This window comes from Bos indicus x Bos taurus, chromosome 19 (assembly GCF_003369695.1).
Source record: "Bos indicus x Bos taurus breed Angus x Brahman F1 hybrid chromosome 19, Bos_hybrid_MaternalHap_v2.0, whole genome shotgun sequence".
NCBI classification, from domain to species: domain Eukaryota; kingdom Metazoa; phylum Chordata; class Mammalia; order Artiodactyla; family Bovidae; genus Bos; species Bos indicus x Bos taurus.
The window spans coordinates 46,030,602-46,057,923 of NC_040094.1; the positions used below are offsets into that span (position 1 = coordinate 46,030,602).

At 44.8% G+C, this 27,322-nt stretch overlaps 1 non-coding gene across 1 annotated transcript; it reads left to right on the forward strand.

Moving 5' to 3' along the window:
- Positions 1-21,343: 21,343 nt before the first annotated feature.
- Positions 21,344-21,447, forward strand: LOC113878619. The gene has a single exon (XR_003507046.1). It is a non-coding gene; the product is annotated as a U6 spliceosomal RNA (small nuclear RNA).
- Positions 21,448-27,322: the final 5,875 nt, after the last annotated feature.

Here is a 27,322-nt window from a genome sequence, read left to right on the forward strand (position 1 = left end):
CTTCTGCATCCCACAAATCCTGAACATCCCACAAATCCTTGAACATCCCAAAAGTCCTGCCTTGGGTTTGCGTTTCATGGAGATGAGGGGCCCTGTTCCCCTAGCCCCCATTTCTTATTTGTGCTCAGGGTCACCCAAATGTAAAGCCAGTTTCTATATGACCTGGCTACCTCTTGTCCTCCCTTTTCAGTTCAGTTTAGTTGCTCAGTCGTGTCCGACTCTTTGTGACCCCATGAACTGCAGCACAGCAGGCCTCCATCACCAACTCCTGGAGTCTACACAAACCCATGTCCATTGAGTCAGTGATGCCATCCAACCATCTCATCCTCTGTTGTCCCCTTCTCCTCCTGCCCTCAATCTTTCCCAGCATCAGGGTCTTTTCCAATGAGTCAGCTCTTCACATCAGGTGGCCAAAGTATTGGAGTTTCAGCCTCAACGTCAGTCCTTCCAATGAACACCCAGGACTGATCTCCTTTAGGATGGACTGGTTGGACCTCCTTGCAGTCCAAGGGACTCTCAAGAGTCTTCTCCAACACCACAGTTCAAAAGCATCAATTCTTCGGTGCTCAGCCTTCTTCACAGTCCAACTCTCACATCCATACATGACTACTGGAAAAACCATAGCCTTGACTAGACAGATCTTTGTTGACAAAGTAATATCTCTGCTTTTTAATATGCTGTCTAGGTTGGTCATAACTTTCCTCCCAAGGAGTAAGCATCTTTTAATTTAATGGCAATATTGCATAGGAACCTGGAATGATAGGTCCATGAATCAAGGCAAATTGGAAGTGGTCAAACAGGAGATGGCAAGAGTGAACATCGACACTCTAGGAATCAGCAAACTAAGATGGACTTGAATGGGTGAATTTAACTCAGATGACCGTTATATCTACTACTGTAGGAAGGAATCCCTTAGAAGAAATGGAGTAGCCATCAAAGTCAACAAAAGAGTCTGAAATGCAGTACTTGGATGCAATCTCAAAAATGACAGAATTATCTCTGTTCGTTTCCAAGGCAAACCATTCAATATCACAGTAATCCAAGTCTATGCCCTGATGAGTAATGCTGAAGAAGCTAAAGTTGAACGGTTTTTTGAAGACCTGTGGTCATGTATGGATGTGAGAGTTGGACTGTGAAGAAAGCTGAGTGCCGAAGAATTGATGCTTTTGAACTGTGGTGTTGGAGAAGGCTCTTGAGAGTCCCTTGGACTGCAAGGAGATCCAACCAGTCCATTTTAAAGGATATCAGTCCTGGGTGTTCATTGGAAGGACTGATACTAAAGCTGAAACTCCAATACTTTGGCCACCTCATGTGAAGAGTTGACTCATTGGAAAAGACCCTGATGCTGGGAGGGATTGGGGGCAGGAAGAGAAGGGGATGACAGAGGATGAGATGGCTGGATGGCATCACCGACTCGATGGACATGAGTTTGAGTAAACTCCGGGAGATGGTGATGGACAGGGAGGCCTGGCGTGCTGCGATTCATGGGGTCACAAAGAGTCGGACACGAATGAGCGATTGAACTGACTGACTGACAAGACCTTTTAGAACTAACACCCCCAAAAGATGTCCTTTTCATTATAGGGGACTGAAATGGAAAGGTAGGAAGTCAAGAAACACCTGGAGTAACAGGCAAATTTGGCCTTGGAGTACAGAATGAAGCAGGGCAAAGGCTAATAGAGTGTTGCCAAGAGAACGCACTGGTCATAGCAAACACCCTCATCCAACAACACAAGAGACGACTCTACATATGGACATCACCAGATGGTCAACACCGAAATCAGATTGATTATATTCTTTGCAGCCAAAGATGGGGAAGCTCTACACAGTCAGCAAAAACAAGACCGGGAACTGACCGTGGCTCAGATCATGAACTCCTTATTGCCAAATTCAGACTTAAATTGAAGAAAGTGGGGAAAACCACTAGACCATTCAGGTATGACCTAAATCAAATCCTTATGACTATACAGTGGAAGTGAGAAACAGATTTAAGGGACTAGATCTGATAGACAGAGTGCCTGATGAACTATGGATGGAGGTCATGACATTGTACAGGAGACAGGAATCAAGACCAAAAAAAGAAATGCAAAAAAGCAAAATGGCTGTCTGAGGAGGCCTTACAAATAGCTGTGAAAAGAAGAGAAGTGAAAAGCAAATGAGAAAAGGAAAGATATAAGCATCTGAATGCAGATTTCCAAAGAATAGCAAGAGAGGTAAGAAAGCCTTCCTCAGTGATCAATGCAAAGAAACAGAGGAAAACAACAGAATGGCAAAGACTAGAGATCTCTTCAAGAAAATTAAAGATACCAAGGGAACAATTTCATGCAAAGATGGACTCAATAAAGGACAGAAATGGTATGGACCTAACAGAAGCAGAAGATGTTAAGAAAAGGTGGCAAGAATACACAGAACTGTACAAAAAAGATCTTCATGACTGAGATAATCACTATGGTGTGATCATTCACCTAGAGCCAGACATCCTGGAATGTGAAGTCAAGTGGGCCTTAGGAAGCATCACTACGAACAAAGCTAGTAGAGGTGATGGAATTCCAGTTGAGCTATTTCAAATCCTAAAAGATGATGCTGTGAAAGTGCTGCACTCAATATGTCAGCAAATCTGGAAAACTCAACAGTGGCCACAGGACTGGAAAAGGTCAGTTTTCATTCCAATCCCAAAGAAAGGCTATGTCTTCCCTTTTAGACCTCAGCTACTACTGGCTGAGACTGAACATAGTGCAGGACCCCACGGATCCCTCCTCTTGGACTCCGGAAGGTTCAGTGGGAGGGGAAGTCCTTTGCAGCATGGAGCCCCGTTCTTTCTGGGGGCTGGGAGACTGCATTCTTCATGGGGATCCTACCTTGTCCATGGCCTTGTGTACTCTGGCCTGTGCCTTCTTTTTCTGGATGTCTCGCCTGATGTCAGGAAAGGCCCTGGAAGGGATGAGGGAAATCAGAGAGCAAGGGGCAGAGCAAGTGGAAGAAAGAAGTGAGGCCAAGTGAGGCAAGAGGTTGTAAAAGAGACTTTCTGGTGGTCCAGGGGTTAAGACGTCCATCTTCCACTGCAGGGGGCACAGGTTCAATCCTTGTGTGGGGAAGCGAGATCCCACATGCAAAAACAAAAGCAAAAACAAAAAAGGGCTGAAAGGGAAGAAGGGAGGAAGGTTGCCAAGGACAACATTTGATATGAATTTAACGCATTGAGGCCTCAGTCTCTATAATGGCCCTGGAAAGTCAGTATGGTTATCATCCCCATTTCCAGGGGAGGAGACTGAAGCAAAGGTGGGTTATGAAACTTGCCCAAAGCCTTATGGCTTGTAAGTGCCAGCCCTGGAACTTGAACTCAGAATCTGACTCCACTCCCTAGAGCGGAGAAGGTGCAGACGTCCTACAAGGGCATCATCCCGAGGAGGAGGGCGTGTGCCTGTCGTACAGCCGGTGATCAGTAAACAGTATTGAATGGATGGGGATTCAGGGGGGTTGAGGCTGAAGGCTGTGGACTGACACTATATAAATTCCTGGTGTCTGTTGGCACTGGCTAGTGAAGCATCTTACCTTCCCCACCCCGTAATTCCTCAGCCACCTTAATCAGGGCCCTGAAATCCACCAGTCAGCAGGAGATCTGAATTTACCAGTTCTTGGTCCCCATGACCCACCCCTGCTGTGTGAGGAGGGAGGAGGCTGTGGAGGGGGCACAGCTTGACATTGGTCATTTCCTACCCTGGGGCCAGAGTCGAGGCACCTAGTTTCACTCTCTTCCATCAGAAACTAGGAATAGTAAGTCCAGCCTCACAGGGTCTTTGTGGACATGAAATTGCACAGGGGCAAAACCTTGCACAGAGCAGGGAGGCATAAATGGACACTGTTATACTGCAGTTCCTGGTCACTAGTCCTACTGCTCAGATGGCCGAGGGGGTCTTTACGGTTGACAAAGGCCCTTCTGCTGCCGTCTCAGCATGACTTGGATCCTCAGCAGACAGGCGGGCAGGCACTGCAGACCTCCCTGTCTGTTTCACAGTTGAGCAAATTGAAGCCCAGAAGGTCAGAGAGGACAGGGAGGCCTTGTGGAGGTCTATGAGGAGGTCCACAGGGGTGTCAGGAAGAGAGGGCCCCCTCTGGGTCCCAGAGCCCAGCGTGCCTGCCTGCCTGCCCCTCCTCCCTCGGCTGCCAAGCCCATCCGCGTGGCTGGGATCTGCTGGCCCATAACGGGTCCCCGTGTCTCTTTCCAGCAGCAGCCTGACCTCGTCTACTTGGAGAAAAACAGGAAGCTGGGCTCTGCCAGGAATCGGAACACACCCTTCCTCAGCTCTGGGCTGGAGGATGCTGCAATTGTAGGGGGAGCCTGGGGACAGGAGAAGGGACAGCATGTGTGGTAGGGGCTCTAGGCCAAGCCAGGGTGCCCTGGGCCCCAGTGCCCCGCTGAGGGGCTTGCCTCAGAGGTTGGTCTTGCTCTGGCCTGGCCTTGCTGAGCGCCCCCAGGGACCAGGAAGTGGGGAGTCAGGAGGAAGAGCTCCTGGCCTTCCTCTCCCAGTGGGAGCAAAATTATGGGGCACCAGGGCCACAGATGATTTTTGCCTTTGTGAGCCCCTTTTTCCATTAAAAAAATACTAAAAAATATATGATACAACTGAATTGATATAAAAGTGAAAAGTAAAAGTCTCTCAGTTGTATCCAACTCTTTGGGACCCAGGCCAAAATACTGGAGTGGGTAGCTTTTCCCTTGTCCAGGGGATCTTCCCAATCCAGGGATTGAACCCAGGTCTTCCGCATTGCAGGCAGACTACCAGCTGAGCCACAAGGGAAGCCCAAGAATACTTAGGGAAGCCCAAGAATACTAAGGGAAGCCCAAGAATACTGGAGTGGGTAGCCTATCCCTTCTCCAGGGGATTTTCCCAACCCAGGAATTGAACTGGAGTCTCCTGAATTGCAGGCGGATTCTTTACCAACTGAGCCATCAGGGAAGCCCTACATTGATATAAAGATGAATATAATCCAAGATGGATTCATGATTACGTGAATAGGAAATATCAAATGATTTTATTCAATTTTTCTTTTGGTTTTAAGATAAATTAAAATGAAAATATTCACATGGGCCCCTGAAAGTATCATGGGTCCTGTGCCTAAAAAGTCATGTTCCCCGCACGTGGTCCCATAGCAAAGATATTAGCATTCAGATTTTAGAGGGGAATGTCTGGCTTAGCCTAGAAATAGAACTTCACTGAGCCTCAGTTTCCTCTTCTGTAGAATGGAGGCATGAGATTGTCAGATCCTGTGAAAAGTATCTACAGGACCTGATCTAAGGCTCCCCTGCTGTTTTCACAGTGTCCGTGAGCCTCAGAGCCTGAGGGAGACCAAGGGGTTTGGGGACACTCCCGGGGTTCCCACATCTTTAACTTCTCCCTCATATCCTGTCTGGCCCTCTTGGACCCCTGCTTCAGAGTCAGACCCCAGGTAACAGTGAACCTAATGAATGGTGCGGGTCTGGCTCACAAACCACTTTACCGCATGACCCCATCAGTCCTCAAAACAGCCCCAGGAGGCAGGTCTTATGCGATGATTCCTCCCATTTTCCCAGCGTGGACACTGACCATCAGAGAGGTTAGGTAACTTGTTCAAGGTCACACTGGCAGGGGCAGAGCTGGGACAAGGGTTTAGATGTGTCAGCCTTGACCTCAGTTGGCTCTGTTAAACCTGACACCCCAAGGTGTCCACGGCAACCAGTGTACTTGTGTATGTGTGTGTTGGCTCTTCTGACAAAGTAGGTGGCAAGGATTGGAGGGACTGGGGAAGGGCTCAGGACCTTCCTGGGATGTGTTGACAGGGGTTCATAGATGTAATACGGCTCTTGCTGTCACCCACGGGGGTCTCTGAGGATCTAGACTTTTGTCTTTGCCCTGCCTGGGGCCTCAGCCAGGACTAACCCCTTGGCTGTACTGCTCTGGATTCGCCCCTCTGTCCCCTCCCTGCCTCCTGTGTTCTGCTCTTTATTCCCCGTGTCTTTAGTAGCAACATAGTTAGGTACCTACTGAGTCTAGAACCCAGGGGAGAAACAGCCGCTGTTTTATGTTAGAGCTCTAAGATCATTCATTTTTTAACTTTTTTATCGAAAAACAATTTCCTATCTTCAAACATACATAATTTCACAAATAGAAATATATTGACGAGTTGGTGTTCATGTAAGATTTAAGTAAAGAAGTCAGGCTCAGTACTAAGATGAATTCCCAGCTCATAAATACTGTCTAAGTACAAAAACTCTCTACTGCGTAGTGTAAAGAGAGCTCCTTTTAAAGTCCTTGAAACAGAGACTGAATTGCCAGCTGGTAGGGATGGTTCGGGTTAAGGTTTTTTATTTCTGTGATGTTTCTAATTAAAACCTCCCAGCTTCTCTAGCAGAATTAGGCCACTTTGGTCTCTTGTTATTTTGGTGTTTCCTAAGAATCTAAGCTGGGGCTGGATGACGAATGTGCTCCTCACCCCTTTGCCCATGGACTCTGTGGGCTGGTGGCCTGACATGCCACTGATCTAGCCCCTCCTTTGTCAGAAGAGGAAGAGGGTGGGAGTGGGGATGACAGGTCACCCAGCTCATGGGTGCGGAGATGGGAGGAGAATCCACTGGCTAGGGGGGTGGTCTCTAGTCGTGTCAGTAGCTCAGTCGTGTCCGACTCTTTGCAACCCCACAGACTGTAGCCCACCAGGATCCTCTGTTCATGGGATTCTCCAGGCAAGAATACTGGAGTGGATTGCCATTTCCTTCTCCAGGGGACCTTCCCAACCCAGGGATCAAACCTAGGTCTCCTGCATTGCCAGCAGATTCTTAACTGTCTGAGCTACAGGAAATGCTGAGGCGGGGGTGGGGTGGGGTGGGGTGGTGGTGGTGGTGGTGAATGACCCAAATCTGATCCTGTCACTGTTCTGCCTGAAACCCTCAGGGGCCCTTCTGGCTTGTGTGCCTCCCCAGCGCAGCAGGACTGTGCCCCCTGCGCACTGGAACCAGCTGGCTCCTCCACCATGTCTCACTTCCTGCCCCTCTGGCTGAAGCAGGCGCATGATTGTTATTCCCATTCCAGCCTCCTTGCAACATTCTTCCCAGCCTTCAGCATCTGGAAATGACCTGTTTCTGTCCATCAGTGTTTGTGTAGAGTCTTTGGATTGAGTGCATCTGCCTCACTGGGTTGTAAGCTCCCTGACGGCCAGGCCCTGACTGGTCCTGCACACCACTCTACACCCAGCTCCCAGCTCAGGACCAGCCTATAAGAGGCATGTGGGAAATATTCCTTGACACCATTATTATATTTACACATATAGTGATTTTCTTAACATTTTTGGCTGTGCTGGGTCTTCGTTGCTGTGTGCAGGCTTTCTCTAGTTGTGGCAAGTGGGGGGTTACTCTTCGTTGCCGTGCGCGGGCTTCTTATTGCGGTGGCTCCTCCTGTGGAAGAAAACAGGCTCTAGGTTTACGGGCTCAGTAGTTGAGGTGCTCGGGCTTAGCTACTTCGTGACATGTGGGATCTTCCCAGCCCAGGGATCCAACTTGTGTCTCCTGCATTGAGGGGCAGATTCTTATCCACTGGACCACCAGCGAAGTCCTAAGCATATAGTATTAGTCTATAGAATAATGACATCAACAACTATTTGCTGGAAGATAAGCTTAGGAGTCCTACGGACCTGGGTTCTGTTGTAAGTCGTTACTTAAATTTTAACTTTAATTTTTTCCTTGGACAAGACATTAATGAAAAAAGTTGAGATACTAATCCCCCTCTATCCCTCTCTGCCCATGGTGGTGGTGCTTTAGTCGCTAGGTCATGTCCAACTCTTGCGACCTCATGGGCTGTAGCCCACTAGGCTCCTCTGTCTGTGGGATTTCCCAGGCAGGAATACTGGAGAGGTTTGCCATTTCCTTCTTCTGGGAATCTTCTAGATTCAGGGATCAAACCCCCATCTCCTGCATTGTAGGTGGTCTCTTGCATTGCAGGCAGATTCTTTACTGACTAAGCCACCAGAGAAGCCGCTCTATGTGGGTGTGTGGAGATATATTCCACAAGCCTCGTGGCCAAAAAACCAAAACATAAAACACAAGCAATATTGTAGCAAATTCAATAAAGACTTTTAAAAAATGGTCCACATCAGATAAATTAAAAAAAAAAAAATCCTAATGTCTGATTTCAGTTCCAGAGATTCTGATGAAGTGGATCTGGGGTGTGGCCTGGACATCGGGAATTTTAAAATGGCCCCAAGTGATTCTAACATGCAGCCAAACGTGAGACCTGCTGCCTTAGCCCAGGTGTGACTCCAGTGGCCCCCTACCTTCTCACCGCCATCTTCCCACCTGCCTAAAGTTCATTTGACACAGCACAGAGACTTTCATGGCACAATAAAGATAAATGGCTTAAAATACAGAGGATGAATTGAGGAGAGAAAATGTCTGAATCTCTTTCCCACACATGCTCTCTGTCAGCTGACAGATTCTTTTCTGCCTTTCTAGCAGGAAGAGGATTTGAGCAGAGGGGCTGGGTCTTGGGAGTTGAAAGAGAAAGGGAAAGAGAATCTGGTGTCTGGAGACTCACATCTTTTTCTTTCTTTTTTTTTAAAAATTTTTGGTCACACCCCATGGTTTATGGGACCTTAGTTCCCTGACCAGGAATCAAACCCATGCCTCCTGCATTGGAAGGCACAGTCTTAACCCCTGGACTCCCAGGGAAGTCCTGAGACCCACATCTTAACCTCAGTTTTGCCACAGTGCAAATATGAATAAATTGCTCTTCTCCCCCAACCTGGGTCTCAGTAAGCCCTCGATGAAATGACATTCTTATGAAAGCCAGCATCCTGGAGCTAGGTCCAATTCCACAATCCCTGAGAACCAGCCTTCCAGCTATCCTAAAACCCACTCACCCACATAGATCCCCTGGATTCTAGCTTGCTCTGCTTCCTGAAGTTTATTTAACATGACTGAGTTATTATAAAGCTGAATTCCCAGAAGCCATCAGTGTACTTTTGAGGTTATGAAGCAACTCATAGTAAACTTATGAGGTGTTGATAAGTAGAGGTCACGGGGGATCAGCTTTTTATGGGATAGATGAGAATCTTCTATAATCAGCTGGAGGCTTATCTACTTAGATGTTGCCTAAGAGAGTGAACATGTTTCCTCTCTTCTTGAGCAGGTCAACATGGAGCCCCTGTAATGATTTTGACAAAAGTTATTTAAAGGGAACCCTGTTCTTATTCCAGGGGTAATCAGTTAATTTACGAGATTGTATAGTTCTTGGAAGAAAGAAGAAATGGAAATTCCAAGGAAGAGACAGGAGGCCTAGGAAGCAATTTTATTTTTTAAATATTTATTTATTTGGCCGCATCTGGTCTTAATTGCGGCATGCGGGATCTTTAGTTGTGGCACTTGGGATCTCGTTCCCTGACCAGGGATCCAAACTGGGCCCCTGCATTGGGAGCTCAGAGTCTTAGCCCTGGACCACCAGGTAAGTCCCTAGAAAGCAATTTTAATGAGACAGTGAGTATGGTTGAGGTAGGGAAATGCCCTGGAATCAGCCTGAAGGATGGCCCCAGTAAGGTACCCCTGGGCAACCACTCTTGGCTTTCAGATTTTTTTCCCAGGTCAGGGCTGATGGCCTTCCTGTCACAGAGCCCAGTCAGGCCATGATGATTGCACAAATCACAAACATCTAGCGTCAGCCCAATCAGCCCAAGCTTTTTGAATGTTAGAACTTGCACATTGAGGTCAAGCTCTGTTGGACACAGAGAGGAAGGGTATTTGGGAAAGGACAGACTTTTCCCAGAAATTCTCTGGCACCTAGCCCCTCTCTCCCCAGTTCAGATTTGGGAGCCCATCCAAAGTGAGGCACCATAATGAAGACAGCTCAGATAGCCTGGGGAAGCTTTCAGTCACCTCAGAATATGAAGTGGCTGAATCTCCTTGTGTTGAACTCTAGGTTAGATGCTCAAGGAGGAGTTGGAGGTGAGGAAACGTAGCCTTATCTTTGTGCTCTCCCTGTAAGGAAGTGGGACCAGTTTGTGCTTCAGGCACTGGGGATTCAGAATGGGGTTCAGAGGTGAGAAAGACTTGCTCCAACTCTGGAAAGGGTCACAGTCCATGGGGGAGACACACAACAGACCTGGCTCCACTATTCTGCTGCTCTGGGACTTGACTCCACCTGGACAGACCCTGGCTCTTGGTCCTACACAGAGTGATCATTAACCCCCCCTACACTATTATTCCCCCTCATATCCCATGGACTGACTGATGGGCTATCTGGTCGACCCATCCGCCAAATATCCTCTAAATAATAATTTATCTTGATTATTGAGTTTTTGGCACTTCCTGAAATTTTGCTCTTGAGGCAAATGCCTAACTTATCTAACCCTAATTGAAGCTTGGATAGACCTCTGACACAGCCACACATATACAAGCAACTGCTGGCCAGAGGGGTGAGTGTTTAGAACAAAGCTCCCTGAGAGTTCAGAGGGACATTTGAGTAATTCTGGGGGCAGTGTTTCCCAGAGAATGCTCTATGGAACATCAGTTCTGTGTGTTGCTCCTCACCAAATAAAAGGTTTTGTGGACAATAAGTGTGGGAAACAGTGCGTACTTTACTTCCCCTTTAGATATTCATGAGGGACATGAACGCTCTGAAGGCTCTGAGACTCCTATATAAAGAAACATGCTTTCTTGGGACTTCCCTGGTGGTCCAGTGGCTAAGACTCTGTGCTCTCAGTGCAGGGGGATCCATTCCTGGTCAGGGAACTAGATCCCACGTGCTGCAACTAAGACCTAGCATAGCCAAAACAAATAAATATATATTTAAAAAAAATAGTTCAAGAAAAAGGAAACATTACTTTCTTAGCCTAGCCTCTGAGGCTACTAAACTGGATCAGCTTGGGCAATTTTATCAGTGTTTCTTGAATCGAAGTGAGAGAGCCTCATCTCAGATGCTCTAGGGGAATGTTTGTTAGAAATACAGAGTCACTTGTCCTGCAAACTTCCTGAGTCAGTCTTTGGAGCCATGCTCCAGGAATTTGCTTTGAACAAGCTCCCAGTTGATCGTGATGCATGCTCAAGTTAAGAACCCCAGATAAACCTTCCCAGGCCTTGGGTATTTTCTCAGAATACTGTAAGATCAAGAGATAAACTTGACCAAAAGATGAGTGAAAAAGAAACCTAGACAATTCCAACTCATTCTACAAGGCTAATATTGTGCTAATAACAAAACCAGGCAAAGACACCACATGAAAACTGCAGACCAATATAGATCATGAATATACATGAAAAAAATCCTCGTCCAAATGCTAGCAGACTAAATCCAGCAACATGTCAAAAGGATTATATACCATGACCAAGTGGGATTTACCCTAAAAATGCAAGATTGGTTTAACATCTCCAAATTAATTAATATATGGTACCAAAAGAATTAAAAAGCATATGATTATGTCAATACATACAAAAAAAGCATTTGACAAAATCCAACGTCCCTTCATGGTAAAAACACTCAAGCTAGCAATAATAAAGAATTTCCATAACTTGATAAAAGGAATCTACGAAAACCCCACAGTAGGTTTTTTTAATGGTGAAAGACTGAATGGTTTCCCTCTGAGATCAGAATACAAAACAAATATGATTACTTTTGCCTTTTCTATTCAACACTGTACTCAGCAAAGTGTAGAATGGTGGTTGCCAGGGGCTGAGGGAGGGGAAATAGGGAGCTGTTGTTCAATGGGCATAAAGTTTCAGTTATGCAAGATGACTAAATTCTAGAGATCTGCTGTACAAACATGGTGCCTGGAGTTAACATTGTATGTGGCTTCCCTGATGGCTCAGTAGTAAAGAACCCGCCTGCCAATGCAGGAGACACAGGTTCAATTCCTGGGTGGGGAAGATCCCCTGGAGAAGGAAATGGCAACTCACTCCAGTATTCTGTCCTGGGAAATCCCATAGACAGAGGAGTCTGGCGAGCTAGTCTACAGGGTTGCAAAAACGTTGGACACAACTTAGTGGCTAAACAACAACATTGTTTGCTTAAAATCTTTGTTAAGAGGGTAGATTTTATTCATTTTCACTGTCCTTACCACACACACACACAGACAAAATAAAACAAAAATCCAGGAAGGAACTTTTGGAGATATATTACCTTGACCATAGTGATGGTTGAGCTTCCTGTGTGGTGCTGGTGGTGAAGAACCTGCCTGCCAATGCAGGAGATGTAAGAGACTCAAGTTTGATTCTGGGTCTGGGAAATCCCCTGGAGGAGGACATGACAACCCACTCCAGTATTCTTGCCTGGAGAATCCCATGGACAGAGGAGCCTGGCGGGCTATGGTCCATTGGGTAGCAAAGAGTCAGACATGACTAAAGCGACTTAGAAGCAGCAGCAGCAATGATTTCATGGGTGTATGCAATTCATCAATGTGTCCAAATTCATCAAACTGTATGCATTAAATAAAAATCTGCAGATTTTTGTATATCAATTATACCTCAAAAAATCTGTTCAAAAATCCCCTATAGATTTGGAGGTTCTAACCTGGGCAATTAGGGAAGAAAATGAAACAAAAGGCATCCATATTGGAAAAGAAGTAAAAGTATCTCTATTCTCAGGTACCATGATCTTTTATATAGAAAATCCTAAGGAATTCACTAAAAAACTAGTAGAACTAATAAGCAAGCATGATAAGATTTCAGAATACAAAAATCAATGGTATTTCTATACAGTTGTAATGAACCATCTGAACGTAAAGAATATAATTCCATTGACAATAGCATAAAAAAGAATAAATTACTCAGGGACAAATTTAACAAAATAAGTGCGGGGACTTCCCTGGCTGTCCAGGGGTTAAGACTCCACACTTCCTCTGCAAGGGGTTTGCATTCGATCCCTGGCTGGGGAACTTAAGGTCCTGCATGTCCTGGGGTGAGGCCAAAAATAAATTTAAAAAAAGAAGTGCAAACTTCATACTCTTGAAAACTACAAAACATTGCTGAAAGATGTTAAAGAAGATCTAGTTTCTTTAATAAGTGCAAAGATATCCCCTATTTGTGGGTTAGAAGATTTAACATTGTTGAGATGGTAAATTTATTTTTAGATTCAACATAGTTCTTATTCAAGTCTCGGCCGTCTTACTTAAGTCTTGGCTGTCTTATTTCCAGAAACTGATTCTAAATTAGTATGGAAATTTAAGGGGTTCAGAAGTCAAAACTATTTTGGAAAAGGATAATGTTGGAGAACTTGCACTTCTCAATTTCAAAATTTGGTACAAAGCTGCAGTAATCAAATGGTGTGGTACTGGCATAAGGATAGACATAGAGATCAATGGAATAGAATTGAGAGTCCAGAAGTAAACCCTCACATTTATGGTCAATTGATTTTTGGCATGGATACCAAAGCAATTCAATGGGGGAAGAATTTCATCAAGTGGTGCTGGAACAATTGGATATCCACATATAAAAGAATGAAATTGGATCCCTACCTCATACAATATATAAGAATGAATTAAAAATGAATCAAAGGCCTAAATGTAAGAGCTAAGACCATAAAAAGGAACAAAATTCAGTCATTTGTAATGATGTGGATGAACCTAGAGTCTATTCATACAAAGTGAAGTAAGTCAGAAAGAGAAAAACAAATCTAGTATATTAACGTGTATATATGCAATCTAGAGAAATGGTACTGAATGAATCTATTTGCAAGGTAGGGATAGAGACCCCGAGAAGAGACTTGTGGACACAGAGGGGGAAGAGGAGGGTGGGACGAACTGAGGGAGTGGCATTAACATATACACTACCGCTTGTATGATAGATAGCTAGTGGGAGCTGCTGCAGCACAGGGAGCTCAGCTCGGCGCTCTGTGATGATCTAGAAGGGTGGGAGGGAGGAACACGAGGGAGGGAGTGTGTGTGTGTGTGTGTGTATATTTATATACATATATATAGTCCCTCCCACTCCGCTAGCTGACTCACTTTGTTGTACAACAGAAACTGACACAACATTGTGAACAATTATACTTCAGTTAAAAAAAGTAGTGATCAACGACAATAACAATAACAACAAAAAGCCTATAAAACTCTTGTAACGTAGCATAGGGACACATTTTCATGACCCCAGATTAGGCACTCGTTTCTTAAATACAGCACCAAAGCAGAAGCAACAGAAGAAGAAAATCGATAAATTGGATTTCATCAAAATTAAAACTTCTATGCTTTAAAGGATACCATCAAGAAAGTGAAAGACAACCCATAGGATGGGAGAAAATATTTGCAAATCATAATTCAATAATGAAAAGACAGACAACCCAATTAAAAATAAGCAGAAGACCTGAATAGACATTTTCCCGCAAAAAAACATGCAAATGGCCAATAAACGCATGAGAAGCTGCTCAACATCATAATCATAAGAGAAATAAATGCAAATCAAAACCATAATGAGATACGACTTCTCACCCACTAGTATACTAACAATAACAACAGATAATAACTATTGGTGACGGTGTGGGGAAATAACACTACTGGTGGGAACGTAGATGGTGCAGCGACTTTGGAAAACAGTTAAAAACTCTAATCCTGATGGAGGCCCCGACAAACCTCTGATAGATGGCATCACAGCAGTTATAGGCCAGAGGGGTGAGTCCCTTAAAAGGGTAAACACAGGGCCACCATATAATCCAGGAGTTCCATCCCTAGTTATGTATCCAGGATTAAAAACATACAATCACACAAAAACTTGTACAGGACTGTTTTCAGCAGTGTTATTCATATCAACTCAAAACTGAGAAACAACGAAATGTTCACCAACTAACGAATGGATAAACAAGCATGACATAGCCATACAATGAAATTTAGAATATTATTCAACAATGAGAAGGAATGAAGTACTGATTCATGCTACAACATGGATGAACTTTGAAAACATTATACAAAGGGAAAGGAGCCAGACACAAAAGGTCACATGTTGTATGATCCATTTATGTGACATTTCCAGAATAAGTAAGTCTATAGAGACAGAACAGATGAGTATTTGCTTAGGGTTGAGGTAGGGTGGTGGAATGGGGAACAACTGCTAAAGGGTATAGGGTTTCTTTTTGAGGTGATGAAAATGTTCTAAAATTGTGGTGTTGGTTGCACAAGTCTGTGAATATACTAAAAACTACTGAGTTGTACACTCTATACGGGTGAATGGTATAATATGTGAATTATATAAAGCTGCTACAAAAAGTAAAGAAACCTATAAGTGGAACTCCATCACACCCTCTGACTGATAAAGTTCATCAGCTCAGACACAAACAGAATGAAACCAAGTATGAATCAAACCTGCAGCTTCTCACTTCCTCTTACTCCTCAGCATGTTTTCCCGTGCCTTGCTCAACCTACCATGACCACAAACTGGTGGACCTAACGGAGGAACCGTGGTTGCAAACCCTAGGTGAGTGCTCCATGTGGTCCTCTGGTTTGATGCCTCTGCCTAATTTTCCAGATCTCATTTACTCCAAGAAACATTTCTTTAGAATCTGTGTTTGCAAAGCATTTTGAAGACAAGAAATATAGCCATTGGCCTTCCATTTTCTGGAGAATCAGAGGAGAGATAAAATCCATCTTTGGGGCTTCCCTAGTGGGCCAGTGGTTAAGAATCCACCTTGCAATACAAGGGACCCTGGTTTGATCCCTGGTCTGGGAAGATCCCACATGCCCGGAGCAGCTAACCCTGGAAGCCACAGCTACTGAGCCCACTCACATCAATTACTGAAGCCTGTGCACCTACAGCCTATGTTCCGCAACAAGAGAAGCCTCCGTGATAAGAAGCCAGAGCACCGAAACGAAGAGTAGCCCCACTTGCCACAACTAGAGAAAGTCTACATACAGCAATGAAGACCCAGCATAGCAAAAAAAACCCTTTTTTTAAATAAAATAAATTTTAAAAATTAAAAAAAAAAAAAGATCTATCATTTAGGATCCACTCTGTTGACACGAAAAAAAATCCAAAATACCAATGGCTTAAACAAGATAAAACTCTCTTCGCTCACACCAAATAGAAGCCTGGAGGCGGGTTGTCCAGGGCTAGTCCTGTCTTTCTCAGCATCACTGGGAACGCAGCCTTTTTATGTTTTTCCATTTTGTCCTGGCACGTGATTGCCCATCCCAAATATCACTTACTGGGCTGAGATGTCTGCTGACGTGGGTTGAAAATGAATGGGAATCGAGGCAGAAGGAACAAAGAAATGGCACAGTAGTTGGAGATGCATCTGAGGTAAAAAGAGGAGTTTGAAAAGATGGGAGACGGTAGAGGCAAGGGAAATGATTTCGTTCAGAAGGAGAATTTAGAGATGGCAGCGGGGGTAGAACAGTTCAGGAGCCGGTTCTTTTTTCCTTTCTTTCTTTTTAAACATTTTTATTTATTTATTAAATTTATTAAAAAATGTATTTAATTATTTTGGAGGCTAATTACTTTACAATATTGTATTGGTTTTGCCATACATTGACATGAATCTGCCACAAAATATCTGTTTATTTATTTGGCTGTCTTGGGTCTTATGTAGTTGCAGCACCCAGTATCTTTGATCTTCATTGCAGAATTTGAACTCTTTAGTTGCAGCATGTGGGCTCTAGTTCCCTGACTAGGGATCGAACCTGGGCCCCCTGCATTGGTAACTCAGAGTGTTAGCCACTGGACCACCAGGGAAGACCAGAAGTCCAGTTTTTGAGAAGCTGAGGAGAGATGGCATCCAGAGCCCCTGTGGAGCAAATGATCTCGGCGAGGAGCAGGGACTCTTTTCCAGTTGTCACAAGGAGTAGGAGAATATGGTTCAGGAGGGGAAGTGGGACAGGGAGGGTGCTCCTGAGGGCTTCCTTCTGTTTTCTAATTAAAGCTGTCTGCCCCTTGGCCCACTCTCTTTCTTCATTTTTTCCTTTCTCTTTACAGGCCTTCTTTGAGCACCTACTACAAGCCATGGCCCTGTTCTAGGTGCTGAGGTTACAGCAGTGATTAAACAGACAAGAACACCTCCTGGAGCATACATTCTCCTGGATGGAGAGAGTCAACAATAAAATGAATAAGTAGGTTTCATTGGTATTGCTCGTACTTAGTCACTCAGTCGTGTCTGACACTTTGCAACCCTATGGACTGTAACCCTCCAGGCTCCTCTGCCCATGGGATTCTCCAGGCAAGAATACTGGAGTAGGTTGCCGTGCCCTCCTCCAGGGTTTATTGGTATTAGAAGGTAGTAAATGCTACAGGAAAAACCAAAGCAGGAAAAGGAGGCAGGATATTTTGTTAGGAAGGACGGAAAGAAATAAGAAAGGAGGCTGTGGAGGAAAAATGATGGGACGGTTGGATTGGAGATGGTGAAGCACTGGTGCAGTGAGAGAAGGAGAGTCAGAGCTGGAGGGAAGGGAGATGCTATCTGATGGTGGGATGCCTGAAATGCAGATGTCAGAGCTGGGACAACATCTAGAATGTGCCTGGGGAGTGGGTGACTGAGATGGTGTGGAGGGAAATACCTCTGGAGGTGAGGAGGTCAAGTAACAGAGAGGCAGGGGAATTGAAAAGTCATCCCTGGGACTTCCTTGGTGATCCAATGGCTGAGACTCCACACGCCCAGTGCAGGGGGCCAGGGTCTGATCCCTGGTCAGGGAAGTAGCGCCCGAGTGCTGCAACCAAGAGTTTGCATGCCACAACTAAAGATCCTGCACGTAGCAACCTGGTTCAGCCAAGCAGACATTTCCTTTCTTTTTTAATGTCACCTCTGTGGATGGTGAGGTCACAGGGTATAGGAGTGACCCATGGGCCCGGCCTGAGGCTAAACTTCCCAGTGAACTAGGAGGTTCGTCAGGAGGCAGGTAGACCCGCTGGGGAGAGGCATAAAGGGTTAGCTAGTTGGTTTGAACTTAGAAGAAACTAAAGGGATTTTTTTTTCCTTTGGCTGTGCTGGGTCTTTGTCGCTGGGCTCAGGCTTTCTCTAGTTGCAGTGGCTTCTGCTGCTGTGGAGCACTGGCTCTAGAGTGGGGCTCAGTAGCTGTGGTGCATGGGCTTAGTTGCCCCGCCCCATATGGAATCTTCCTGGTGGTTGCCATGTAGTCGCTCAGTTGTGTCTGACCCTTTATGACCCCATGGTCTATAGCCCTCGAGTCTCCTCTGTCCATGGCATTCTCTAGGCAAGAATACTGGAGTGGGTGGCCATTTCCTTCTCCAGGTGATCTTCCTGACCCAGGGATGGAACGCATATCTCCTACAGATCTCCTGCACTGCAGGCAGATTCTTTACCACTGAGCCACCAGGGAAGCCCAGGGCAGGGAACACACCAGGGGACACCCAATTCACAAGGAACACACCAGGAAGGTCTGATCTTCCTGGGCCAGGGATCAAATCTGCCTTCCCTGCATTGGCAGGCGGATTCCCAACCACTGGACCACTGGGGAAGTCCAGGGCTAGAGTTTTCAAGGGAGGAAGGAAGGACGATGACTCTGAAGGAGAGTCTTGGGGAATGAGGGAAACCAACACCCCACCCTACACCTCCCAGCTCTGAGGTACTTGGAATATAAGAGAAAATATAGCTTCCTCTTGAGCAGGAAGCAGTATCTCAGGGGAGAGCTTGGTTTCCATCAGGGCCAGGAAGTAGGGGGAGATTTCCAGAATGGGTAGAGTGGGAGTTCCAGAGAGCCCGGGGTGGGGAGGGTTTGGAAAAGGGAGTAGAGGGATTGGGTAGGTTGGGACGAGTGTCAGAGTGACGGTGGCTCAACAATGATTTTCAGTGAATGATGTGACAAAGGGTGTGGAACTCAGTGGTCTTTTAGAAAGAGGGAAATTAGTCCAGACTGGGTTGATGAAGATTTACTTGCCTTTTTTCCCCCAAAACATTTTATTATGAAAAATTTCAAATATACAGAAAATTTTAAAAAGAATTGCATGTGAGTTTTCACATACCTACCACTGAGGTTCTACAATTAACATTTCACTCTGCTTAATCACGAATCTACGCATCCCTCTCTTTCTCTCCCTTTCCATCCATCCGTCTGTCCATCCACCCATCCATCCACCCATCCACCTATTCACCTATCCCTGCATTAAAAAATTTTTTTGAGGGAATTCCCTGGCAGTACAGTGGTTAGCAACCCACTCCAGTATTCTTGCCTGGAGAATTCCATGGACAGAGGAGCCTGGAGGGCTACAGTCCATAGGGTCACACAGAGTTGGACACGACAGAAGCAACTCAGCATGCATGCCTGCACAGCGCTTAGCACTCTCTGGTTTCACTGCTGCAGTCCTGGGTTCAATCCCTGGTTGGGAACTAAGATCCTGCAAGCCACGCGGCATGGATAAAACAAAAAAATAAAAAGAGAAAGAATTCTTAAACCATTTCAAGGAAAATTGCAGACATTAGCATAATTTACCCCTAAACACTTTAGGATGTATATAATTAACTGAAGTTCAATATTTGTTTATCTTGTCCTGCCAGGCTCCTCTGTCCATGGAATTTTCCAGGCAAGAATACTGGAGTAGATTGCCATTTCCTTTTACAGGGGATCTGCGCCACTCAGGGATTGAACCCTCCTGTTTTGTATCTCCTACATTGACAAGCAGATTCCTTACCACTGAGTCACCTGGGAAACCCATAAAAAAGGCACAAATCTTAATTATATTAATACATTAGGTGAATTTTGACAGATGCCTGTACCTATAAAACTCAAACCTCTATCAAGACACAGTACATCACCATCACCTCCAAGTTCTCTATTCTCCTTCCTAGTGGGTCCCTTCCTCTCCCCACCTAGGTATTCTCCCCACCATAGATTAGTTTTGCCTGTTCTAGTACTTCATATAATTAAAATCATATTATAGGTACTCTTCTGTGTCTAGTTTTTTTGCTCTTGGCAAAATGGGAGATTCATTCATGATATTGTATGTATTGGTAGTTAATCCCACTTTATTGCTAAGTCATGTCCCATTATATGATTATAACAGAAGAATTATGTATTATTCTGTTGATAGTCACTGGAGCTATTTCTAGTTTTCAGAGATTATGAATAAAGTGTCTGTGAACATTTTTGTACGAGTTGTTTTGAGGACACATATTTTCATTTCTCTTAGTTAAACAGCTAGAAGTGAAACTGCTGGATCATAGGTGGCTTTTGTTTTAAGAAACTGCCAGATCTTTATCCAAAGTGGTTGTACCATTTTATAGCCTTACCAACAATGTCTGAGAGTTCTGACTGCTCCCCCTCTTTGTCAACATTTGATATTGTGGGTCTTTAATTTGTTATTCTGGTAGGTGTGTATTGGTGTCACTGAGGGTTTTATTTTGCATTTTCCTGATGATCAATGATGTTAAGCATTTTCATGTGCTCCTTGGCCATCTGTATATCTTCCTTTATTAAGTTTTTATTCAAATCTTTTGTCTATTTAAAAAATTGGGATTTTATTTTTTATTGGGTTGTAGGGATTCTTTACATATTCTGCAAGTCCTTTGTCAAATACATTTTGCAAATATTTTCTCACAGCTTAAGTCTTGTCTAGGCTCCCCTGGTGGCTCAGCTGGTAAAGAACCCACCAGCAGTGCGGGAGACCCAGGTTTGATCCCTGGTTTGGGAAGATCCCCTGGAGAAAGCAATGACTACCTTCATGGCATTCACTTCATGGCAAATAGATGGGGAAACAGTGGAAACAATGACAGACTTTATTTTAGGGGGCTCCAAAATCACTGCAGATGGTGACTGCAGCAATGAAATTAAAAGACACTTGCTCCTTGGAAGAAAAGCTATGACCAACCTAGACAGCATAATAAAAACCAGAGACAGTACTTTGTCAAGGTCCATGTTGTCAAAGCTATGGTTTTTCCAGTGGTCATGTACGGATGTGAGAGTTGGACTGTGAAGAAAGCTGAGCGCCGAAGAATTGATGCTTTTGAACTGTGGCATTGGAGAAGACTCTTGAGAGTCCCTTGGACTGCAAGGAGGTCCAACCAGTCCATGTGGGGGAGATCAGTCCTGGGTGTTCATTGGAAGGACTGATGCTGAACCTGAAACTCCAGTACTTTGGCCACCTGATGAGAAGAACTGATTCATTGGAAAATACCCTGATGCTGGGAAAGATTGAAGGCAGGAGGAAAAGGGGACGACAGAAGATGAGATGGTTGGATGGCATCACCGACTCAATAGACATGAGTTTGAGTAAGCTCTGGGAGTTGATAATGGACAGGGAGGTCTGGCGTGCTGCAGTTCATGGGGTTGAAAAGAGTTAGGCATGACTGAATGACTGAACTGACGGAAGTCTTGTCTATACTACACCAAATGGTGTATTTTGATGAGCAGATTTCACTTTTGCGAAGTCTAAGTCTTCAAACTTTTAAAAAGTAGTCATTTCATGCTCACTTTGGTAGCACATATACTAAAATTGAAATGATAATGAGCTTAGCATGGCCCCTGAGCAAGGATGACATGCAAATTCGTGAAGGGTTCCATAACTTAAAAAAAAGTTATTTCTCTCTATGATCTTTTTAAAGATACCTTTGCCTACCTCCAAGTCTCAAAGACATTCTCCTATATTTTCTTCTAGAATTTTAACTTTTGATTGAAGTCTATGATTCATTACAAATCAAGTTTTGTGAATGGTGTGATGGAGGGAATACTTAATTTTTTTATATTAATTTTCAGTTGTTCTAAAATGAACCATTAAAAAGACTTTCCTTTTCCCTTTGGATTGCTTTGGTGACTTTATAAAAAAAATCAAATGTCTGTTTAATTGTGAGTCTATTTCTGTTTTCTTTTCTATTCCATTGTCATTTACCTTATGATAATGCTGCAATATTCAATTACTGTAGTCTTGTAATTCATAATGACAGGTAGGCAAATTCTCCACTTTGTTCTTCCTTTAAGATGCTTTAGACATCCTAGGTCCTTTGCATTTCCATAAAAATTTTAGAATCAACATGTCAATTTTTAGGAAAGAATCTGCTGGGATTATGATTGAGATTGAATTGCATCTAAAAATCATTTTGGAGGAAACTGGCATCTCAACAATATCGAGTCTTCCAATCCATGAATATAGCACTCCATTTCTTTAGGACTTCTAGAATTTCTTTCAGCAATATGTTGGGTTTTTTTTTTTTTTTTTTCCTCAGCCATATTTTATAGACTTCAGTGCTGAGGTCTTACACATAATTTGTGAAATTTTTCCCAAAGTAGTTAATGTTGTTTTAAAAAATTCTATTGCAAGGATTTCCCTGGTGGTCCAGTGATTGGGACTCTGTGCTTCCACTGTAGCGAGCCAGGGTTTGATCCCTGGTTGGGGAACTAAGATCAAAAGGTTAAGGTCGTATGAGGTTAGTCATCCTAAAGAGATACAGCAGCTTGCTGAAGAAGGCATGGTGGAGAGGTAGAAAGACCCAGGTTCCTGATAGATAATATTGTTAAGCTACTGAATTTACTAGCCTAGAACTGTCCTAACTCTGAATTTGTCTTTATATAAGATAATATATTGCCTGTATTTTAGGGGAAAAAAAAAAAGGTTATGAACACAGCCAAAAAAAAAAAAAAAAGTTACTGCAAATGGAAAATTTTCAAATTTCATTTTCCATTGTTGGCAGCAGAGCTGAGTGCCAGAACAGTGACAGAAAAGACAACCCACAGGAGATCCTAGGTGTGGGAAATGGGGGTAGGGCGGTGCTCTTTATTTACAGGGAATTGCAGAGGGTCTGAGAGGATCAAGAATGCCGTGGCCATGTAATGGGAGGAAAAGAGGCACAACATAGTTTGGAAGACTGATTTCCTTTCTCGGTCCTGTTCCTAAGAAGGGACGTCCTTCCTTAATACCCTCCTGGGAAGGGAAGGCAGGGCAGTGCCAAGCATCCTTGAGAAATTGCTCTTGTGTTCTCCTCCCCAACATCATTCAACTAGCCCTCTAGTGGGGCTGCTGCCTCTATGGTCTGGGCTGAGCGTGGCCCTTTGTGGACAGGTAAGCTGGCCTTGGTGGTACAAGTGGCATATTCTGCCCTCTCTATGAGAAAATGGGTCTTTCACTGGCCCAGCTGGCAGGGAGGAGAGAGGCTGAAACACCTGGGATTTAATCTGCTCAAAACTGCCAACCTTCTGGGCTGGCTTTCCCAGGGCAGCCCCCACCCTAACTGCTTCTCTCGCCCCATTTCTTAATGTTGCCCCACCCAATTATAGAGTCAGCTGCCCACACCTCTCACAAGGGCCAAACCTTCCAACTCGTGCCCTGAGGAAAGATTTCAAAGATTTTTTTTTTTTTTTCCAAGGAAAAAACTGGACAAGCCCAAGCTCCACCCATCCTGGGTCTTGTCCTTGTTTTATGGGGAAGGGTTTGGGAAGGACAGGAGGCACAGGAGCTGCCCAGTTGCTGGGCAAAATGGCTGTGGGTGGGGGACAGTGGCAGTGCCAAGGAGGGGAGCCATCACCCCTCTGTACTCCCCACAGTGCTCCCAACTCCCCTTCAAAGGAAGGTATACTTCTTTTAAGGGCTTCCCTGATAGCTCAGTTGGTAAAGAATCCGCCTGCAATGCAGGACACCCCGGTTTGATTCCTGGGTCAGGAAGATCCGCTGGAGAAGGATTAGGCTACCCACTCCAGAATTCTTGGGCTTCCCTTGTGGCTCAGCTGGTAAAGAATCTGCCTGCAATGTGGGAGACCTGGCTTCGATCCCTGGATTGGGAAGATCCCCTGGAGAAGGGAAAGGCTACCCACTCCAGTATTCTGGTCTAGAGAATTCCATGGACTTTATAGTCCATAGGGTCCCAAAGAATTGGACACGACTGAGCGACTTTCACTTTCAAGACAGTGCTAGGGGTTCACTGGTGGCTCAGTGGTAAAGAATCTGCCTGCCAATGTAGGAGAGTCAGGTTTGATCCCTGGGTCAGGAAGATCCCCTGGAGAAGGAAGTGACAACCACTCCAGTGTTCTTGCTGGGAAATCCCACGGAGGGAGGAGCCTGACGGGCTATAGTCCATGGGGTTGAAAAGAACTGGATACTACTTATTGACTAAACAACAGCAAATTGCTGTAACAAGTAACCCCCACCCCATCCCCACAAATGCAGAGTGTTTCCATCTCACTTGTGTATAGTTCATAGCATTTGGTTTGTAGGTTCTTCCACACAGGAGTTTAGCGACCAGGATTTTTGCATTTTGAGGCTTTACCATCCCCTGGCCTGTCATCCTTGGCACCCCTTTGGTGGGAGGGGAAGAAACCCCACAAAATGTGTGACCATATCTCAAAAGCCTTGGCACATGTGGTACACATACTTCTGCTCACAGTCTATTGGCAGAAATCTGTCTGGAGCCGCACTGAGATGCAAGGGAGCCTGGGAAATGTGGTCCCTGGCTCTGCAACTGTTTCCCAGTGACAGCATGACACTGAAAGGGAGAGCCTGGATTTTGCTGGCCCTGCCACTGAGTCCTACTGCATTCAGAAAATCTATTTATTCAGGGCTGTGCCAGGTCTTAGATGAGGCTCGCAGGATCTTTGATCTTCATTGGGTACTCATGTTCTTTAGTTGGGATCTTGAGTATTCGCAAGTGAATTCTTATTTGCAGCTTGTGGACTCTAGTTCTCTGACCAAGGATCGAATCAGGGCCCCCTGCATTGGGAGTGCAGAGTCTTAGCCACTGGACCATCAGAGAAATCCCTGAGTCCCATTACCTTGTCCCACCAGTCTTTCTTTTTAAACTGTAGAGGGCTGTTTGTATGTGAAGGGTTATTCCCCACCCCATCCCCAACTTGGGCTCCTCATGCCTTCCTCTGTCTCCAACGTCACTTTCCACCTCACTCAGCCACCTCAAGTTCCTCTCCTTCTAAGACACTTGCCTAAATCTGACCTCCTCCACAAAGCTTTTTAGGGACTTTAATACCCATGCTGAAGTCTTCCAATCTCTGAGGCTCTCATCTGCTGTAAACTTGAGCAAGAATAATTGGGGGGACATCTCCCCCTTTCTTACCTGGTCTTAACGTTTGGAATTCCTTTAAATGAAGACCAAGACTTTCTGCCCACAACCAACACTGAGGCTTCGGATATGTGTACCCCGGGAGAGGGGGCAGAAGAGGGGGCATCACGTCCTCCAGTCCTTATAGGTTCTTCAAGAGGGTAAGAAGGAGAGCAAGGGGCTCCACTCAGCCCTCCTGGGTCCTGAGAAGGGGACCAGCTAGAGAAAGGGAGACACCAGGCCTGGGCAAGCTTTGATGGTGTCTCAGCTATATTTTTCTTTTTGAAGATATACTTTTTTGATGTGAACCATTTTATAAGTCTTAATTGAATTTGTTACATATTGTTTCTGTTTTCTGTTTTAATTTTTTTGGCCACTAGGCATGCGGTGTTTTAGCTCCTCGACAAGGGATTGAACCTGCACTCCTGGTGTTGGAAAGCGAAGTCGTAACCACTGGACTGCCAAGGAAGTCTCCTCAGCTATGTTTTTCAATTATCATATATTGAGGATCTTCCAATTTATAAACAAAATGAGACTAATTAAATAGCCATTTATTTATTTATTTATTTAGGCTGCACTCTGCGGCTTGCAGGATCTCAGTTCCCTGACGGGTGGTGGAATGAGGGCCCATGACCTTGAAAGCGCTGAGCTGTAACCACTGGACCACCAGGGGATTCCCCCAAGTACTGCCATTTATTAGTGCTTACCATGTGCCAGGCATAGCAAAGCACTATGCGTCGTCAGTTGATCTTCCCAACAATCTAATGAACTAAGGACTCTTATTTTGTCCCCATTTTGCAGGCAAGGAAAGCAAAATTCAGAGAAATGAACTTTTCCCAGGTCACATGTTGCTGTTCAGTCACTGAGTTGTGTCTGACTCTGCGACCCCATAGACTGCAGCACGCCAGGCTTCCCTAACCTTCTGTATCTCCCAGGGTTTGCTTTAAACTCATGTCCATTGAGCCAGTGATGCCACCTCATCCTCTGCCACCCACTTCTCCTCCTGCCCTCAATCTTTCCCAGCGTCAGGGTCTTTTCCAATGAGTTGGCTTTTCACATCAAGTGGCCAAAGTGCTAGAGCTTCAGCTTTAGCATCAGTCCTTCCAATGAATATTCAGGGTTGATTTCCTTTAGGATTGAGTGGTTTGATCTCCTTGTATCCAAGGGACTCTCAAGAGTCTTCTCCAGCATCACAGTTCGAAAGCATCAACTTTTTGGTGCTCAGCCTTCTTTAAGGTCCAACTCTCAACATCCATACATGACTACTAGAAAAACCATAGCTTTGACTATATGGACCTTTGTCAGCAAAGTGATATCTCTGCTTTTTAATATTCTGTCTAGGTTTGTCATAGCCAGGTCCCATAGCTAGTGAATAGAAGAGTAGGGCTGAAGCCTAGGTAAACAACTTCACAGTCTGTGAATTCCCTTATGCCTCTGTCTCCTGGGACACCTGTGTGGCAGAGGTGCTTCAGGCAAACCAAATAGCCATGTGCTCCCCCTCACTTCCCAGCCTTCCTAGCGGCAGGCTGGGCCATGTGACTAACTCTGATCAATGGGTTATGAATGCAAGTGAGGTGTGTCATATCTGGACCAAGGCATTTAGGGTTGGTGTCTGACCCTTCTATTCTCTCTTTTCCTTTAGTGATGACTACAGCAGCCATGGCTTGAAGTGGAGGAGCCACTAGGAGGAAGAAGACTGGGTGTCTGGTCATTATACTAAAGACAGCTGGCCTGGAGAGCTGTCCCACCTGCAGCACCTCTGTGTGAATGGGAAATCCGCCTCTGTTGGGTTAAGCCACTGAGATTTGGAGATTAATTTGTTACCACAGCATGCCATAGCCTTTCCTCTCTAATACACAAGACAGGACACCAAATATATCACTGTTCACCCCATTGGCTATTGACAACATAGTATTTTATTTATTTATTTATGGCTGCACTCAGATGACCATTATATCTACTACTGTGGGCAGCAATCCCTTAGAAGAAATAGAGTAGCCATCACGGTCAACAAAAGAGTCCGAAATGCAGTACTTGGATGCAATCTCAAAAACAACAGAATGATCTCTGTTTGTTTCCAAGGCAAACCATTCAATATCACAGTAATCCAAGTCTATGCCCCAACCAGTAATGCTGAAGAAGCTGAAGTTGAACGGTTCTATGAAGACCTACAAGACCTTTTAGAACTAACACCCAAAAAAGATGTCTTTTTCATTATAGGGGACTGGAATGCAAAAGTAGGAAGTCAAGAAACACCTGGAGTAACGGGCAAATTTGGCCTTGGAATACGAATAAAGCAGGGCAAAGACTAATAGAGTTTTGCCAAGAAAGTACACTGGTCATAGCAAACACCCTCTTCCAACAACACAAGAGAAGACTGTACACATGGACATCACCAGATGGTC